We start from the raw sequence: 6,000 nt of genomic DNA, 5'->3' as shown, positions 1-6,000 counted from the left end.
TATTATATTTCTTTGTTCATGATAATAGTCTTTTATTCATGCTATAACTGTATTATCCGGAAATCGTAATACACGTGTGAATACATAGACCACAATATGTCCCTAGTGAGCCTCTAGTTGACTAGCTCGTTGTGATCAACAGATAGTCATGGTTTCCTGGCTATGGACATTAGATGTCGTTGATAACGGGATCACATCATTAGGAGAATGATGAGATGGACAAGACCCAATCCTAAGCATAGCACAAAGATCGTGTAGTTCGTTTGCTAGAGCTTTGCCAGTGTCAAGTATCTCTTCCTTTGACCATGAGATCGTGTAACTCCTGGATACCGTAGGAGTGCTTTGGGTGTATCAAATGTCACAACGTAACTGGGTGACTATAAAGGTGCACTGCAGGTATCTCCGAAAGTATCTATTGTTTTATGCGGATCGAGACTGGGATTTGTCACTCCGTGTAAACGGAGAGGTATCTCTGGGCCCACTCGGTAGGACATCATCATATGCGCAATGTGACCAAGAAGTTGATCACGGGATGATGTGTTACGGAACGAGTAAAGTGACTTGCCGGTAACGAGATTGAACAAGGTATTGGATACCGACGATCGAATCTCGGGCAAGTAAAATACCGATAGACAAAGGGAATTGAATACGGGATTGATTAAGTCCTTGACATCGTGGTTCATCCGATGAGATCATCGTGGAACATGTGGGAGCCAACATGGGTATCCAGATCCCGCTGTTGGTTATTGACCGAAGAACGTCTCGGTCATGTCTACATGTCTCCCGAACCCGTAGGGTCTACACACTTAAGGTTCGATGACGCTAGGGTTATAAAGGAAGCTTGTATGTGGTTACTGAATGTTGTTCGGAGTCCCGGATGAGATCCCGGACATCACGAGGAGTTCCGGAATGGTCCATAGGTAAAGATATATATATATAGGAAGTCCTGTTTCGGCCATCGGGACAAGTTTCGGGGTCATCGGTATTGTATCGGGACCACCGGAAGGGTCCCGGGGGCCCACCGGGTGGGGCCACCTGCCCCCGGGGGCCACATGGGCTGTAGGGGGTGCGCCTTGGCCTACATGGGCCAAGGGCACCAGCCCCAAGAGGCCCATGCGCCTGGGGAAACCCTAAAGGAAGAGTCCCAGCAGGGGAAGGCACCTCCTAGGTGCCTTGGGGGGGGGAGGACTCCTCCCCTGGCCGCCGCCCCCTTAGAGATTGGATCTCCTAGGGGCTGGCGCACCCCCCCTTGGGATCCCTATATATAGTGGGGTAGGAAGGCCTCCCAAACACACCTTATGCCTTTGGTGCAGCCCCTCCCTCTCTCCCAAGTTACTCTCCTCACCCGTGGTGCTTGGCGAAGCCCTGCGGGATTGCCACGCTCCTCCACCACCACCACGCCGTTGTGCTGCTGCTGGATGGAGTCTTCCTCAACCTCTCCCTCTCTCCTTGCTGGATCAAGGCGTGGGAGACGTCACCGGGCTGTACGTGTGTTGAACGCGGAGGTGTCGTCCGTTCGGCACTTGATCATCGGTGATTTGAATCACGACGAGTACGACTCCATCAACCCCGTTCACTTGAACGCTTCCGCTTAGCGATCTACAAGGGTATGTAGATGCACTCTCCTTTCTACTCGTTGCTGGTCTCTCCATAGATAGATCTTGGTGTTACGTAGGAAATTTTTTGAATTTCTGCTACGTTCCCCAACAGTGGCATCATGAGCTAGGTCTATTGCATAGATTCTTTGCACGAGTAGAACACAAAGTAGTTGTGGGCGTTGATGTTGTTCAATATGCTTACCGTTACTAGTCCAATCTTGTTTCGACGGTATTGTGGGATGAAGCGGCCCGGACCGACCTTACACGTACTCTTACGTGAGACAGGTTCCACCGATTGACATGCACTTGGTGCATAAGGTGGCTAGCGGGTGCCAGTCTCTCCCACTTTAGTCGGAACGGATTCGATGAAAAGGGTCCTTATGAAGGGTAAATAGCAATTGGCATATCACGTTGTGGTTTTGCGTAGGTAAGAAACGTTCTTGCTAGAAACCCATAGCAGCCACGTAAAACATGCAAACAACAATTAGAGGACGTCTAACTTGTTTTTGCAGGGTATGCTATGTGATGTGATATGGCCAAAATGATGCGATGAATGATATATGTGATGTATGAGATTGATCATGTTCTTGTAATAGGATTCACGACTTGCATGTCGATGAGTATGACAACCGGCAGGAGCCATAGGAGTTGTCTTTATTATTGTATGACCTGCGTGTCATTGAAGAACGCCATGTAAACTACTTTACTTTATTGCTAAACGCGTTAGTCATAGAAGTAGAAGTAGTCGTTGGCGTGACAACTTCATGAAGACACGATGATGGAGATCATGATGATGGAGATCATGGTGTCATGCCGGTGACAAGATGATCATGGAGCCCCGAAGATGAAGATCAAAAGGAGCAAAATGATATTGGCCATATCATGTCACTATTTGATTGCATGTGATGTTTATCATGTTTATGCATCTTGTTTACTTAGGACGATGGTAGTAAATAAGATGATCCCTTACAAAATTTCAAGAAGTGTTCTCCCCTAACTGTGCACCGTTGCTACAGTTCGTCGCTTCTAAGCACCACGTGATGATCGGGTGTGATGGATTCTTACGTTCACATACAACGGGTGTAAGACAGTTTTACACAGCGAAAACACTTAGGGTTAACTTGACGAGCCTAGCATGTGCAGACATGGCCTCGGAACACGGAGACCGAAAGGTCGAGCATGAGTCGTATAGCAGATACGATCAACATGAAGATGTTCACCGATGATGACTAGTCCGTCTCACGTGATGATCGGACACGGCCTAGTTGACTCGGATCATGTGATCACTTAGATGACCAGAGGGATGTCTATCTGAGTGGGAGTTCAGAAGATGAACTCAATTATCCTGAACATAGTCAAAAGACCTTTTGCAAATTATGTCGTAGCTCACGCTATAGTTCTACTGTTTTAGATATGTTCCTAGAGAAAATATAGTTGAAAGTTGACAGTAGCGATTATGCGGACAGTAGAAAGCTTATGTCCTTAATGCACCGCTCAGTGTGCTGAACCCCAAACCTCGTCTGTGGATGTTGTGAACATCGGACATACACGTTTTGATAACTACGTGATAGTTCAGTTAAACGGTTTAGAGTTGAGGCACCAAAGACGTTTTCGAGACATCGCGGAACATATGAGATGTTTCGAGGGCTGAAATTGGGATTTCAGGCTCGTGCCCACGTCAAGAGGTATAAGACCTCCGACGATTTTCTTAGCCTGCAGACTAAGGAGAAAAGCTCAATTGTTGTGCTTGTGCTCAGATTGTCTGAGTACAACAATCGCTTGAATCGAGTGGGAGTTGATCTTCCAGATGAAATAGTGATGGTTCTCCGAAGTCATTACCACCAAGCTGCTAGAGCTTCGTGATGAACTATGATATATCAGGGACATATATGATGATCCTTGAGATATTCGCGATGTTTGACGCCACGAAAGTAGAAATCAAGAAGAGCATCAATTGTTGATGGTTGGTGAAACCACTAGTTTCAAGAAGGGCAAGGGCAAGAAGGGATACTTCATGAAACGGCAATTCAGCTGCTGCTCTAGTGAAGAAACCCAAGGTTGAACCCAAACCCGAGACTAAGTGCTTCTGTAATAAGGGGAACAACCACTGGAGCAGAATTACCCTAGATACTTGGTAAATGAGAAGGCTGGCAAAGTCGATATAAGTATATTGGATATACATTATGTTAATGTGTACTTTACTAGTACTCCTAGTAGCACCAGGGTATTAAGATACCGGTTCGGTTGCTAAGTGTTAGTAACTCGAAATAAAAGGCTACGGAATAAACGGAGACTAGCTAAAGGTGAGTTGACGATATATGTTGGAAGTGTTTCCAAGTTTGATGTGATCAAACATCGCACGCTCCCTCTACCATCAAGATTAGTATTGAACCTGAATGGTTTATTGAATCTCGATCGTAGTGATACACATTTTCATTACAAAAGATATAAGATAGTAATGATAGTACCACTTACTTGTGGCACTGCCATGTAAGTCATATTGGTGTAAAACGCATGAAGAAGCTCCATGTTGATGGATCTTTGGACTCACACGTTTTTGAAAAGTTTGAGACATGCGAACCATGTCTATTGGTGTATATGCATGAAGAAACTCCATGCGAATGGACCGTTTGAACTCACTTGATCTTGAATCACTTGAGACATGCAAATCATACCACATGGGCAAGATGACTGAAATCCTCGATTTTAGTAAAATGGAACTAGAAAGCAACTTGTGGGAAGAAATACATTTTGATGTATGCAATCCAATAAGTGCTGAGGCATGTAGTGGATATCGTTATGTTCTTACTTCACAGATGATTCGAGTAGTTGTTGAGAATATTTACTTGATGAAACACAAGTCTGAATTATTGAATGGTTCAAGTAATTTCAGAGTGAAGTAGAAGATCATTGTGACAGGAGGATAAAATGTCTATGATATGATCATAGAGATGAATATCTGAGTTACAAGTTTTGGCACACAATTAAGACATTGTGGAAATTGTTTCGCAATTAATACCGCCTGGAACACCATAGTGTGATGGTGTGTCCGAACATCATAACTGCACCCTATTGGATATGATGCATACCATGATGTCTCTTATCGAGTTACCACTATCGTTCATGGGTTAGGCATTAGAGACAACCACATTCACTTTAAATAGGGCACCACGTAATTCCGGTTAGATGACACCGTATGAATTATGGTTTAGAGAAACCTAAGTTGTCGTTTCTTAAAGGTTTGGGGCTGCGATGCTTATGTGAAAAAAATTTCAGGATTGATAAGCTCGAACCCAAAGCGGATAAAATGCATCTTCATAGGACACCCAAAACAGTTGGGTATACCTCCTAATTCAGATCCGAAAGCAATATGGATTGTTTCTTGAATCGGGTCCTTTCTCGAGGAAAGATTTCTCTCGAAAGAGTTGAGTGGGAGGATGGTGGAGACTTGATGAGGTTATTGAACCATCACTTCAACAAGTGTGTAGCAGGGCACAGGAAGTTGTTCCTGTGGCACCTACACCAATTGAAGTAGAAGCTTATGATAGTGATCATGAAGTTTCGGATCAAGTCACTACCGTACCTTGTAGGGTGACATGGATACGTACTACTTCAGAGTGGTACAGTAATCCTGTCTTGAAGGTCATGTTGCTAGACAACAATGAACCTACGAGCTATGGAGAAGCGATGGCAGGCCCGAATTCCGACAAATGGTTAGAAGCCATGAAATCCGAGATAGTATCCATATATCAGAACAAAGCATGGACTTTGATGGACTTGCCCGATGATCGGCAATCCATTGAGATAAATGGATCTTTTAAGAAGAAGACGGACGTGGATGGTAATGTCACCATCTATGAAGCTCGACTTGTGGCGAAGTGTTTTCCGACAAGTTCAAGGAGTTGACTACGATGAGATTTTCTCACTCGTAGCGATGCTTAAGTCCGTCGGATTCATGTTAGCACTAGCCGCATTTATGAAATCTGGCAGATGGATATCAAAACAAGTTTCCTTACTAGTTTTCGTAAGGAAAGGTTGTATGTAATACAATCAGAAAGTTTTTGTCGATCCTAAGGATGCTAAAAGGTATGCTAGCTCCAGCGATCCTTCAATGGACTGGAGTAAGCATCTCGGAGTTGGGATGTACACTTTGATGAGATGATCAAAGATTTTGGGTTTGTACAAAGTTTGTGAGAAACTTGTATTTCCAAAGAAGTGAGTGGGAGCACTATAGAATTTCTGATGAGTATATGTTGTTGACATATTGATGATCAGAGATGATGTAGAATTTCTAGAAAGCATATAGGGTTATTTGAAAGGTGTTTTTCAATAGAAAACCTGGATTAAGCTACTTGAACATTGAGCATCAAGATCTATAAGGATAGATCAAAATGCTTAATAA

Source organism: Triticum dicoccoides, chromosome 5B (assembly GCF_002162155.2).
Source record: "Triticum dicoccoides isolate Atlit2015 ecotype Zavitan chromosome 5B, WEW_v2.0, whole genome shotgun sequence".
NCBI classification, from domain to species: domain Eukaryota; kingdom Viridiplantae; phylum Streptophyta; class Magnoliopsida; order Poales; family Poaceae; genus Triticum; species Triticum dicoccoides.
The sequence above is the reverse complement of the archived record's forward strand: the minus strand, read 5'-3'. Positions refer to the sequence as shown.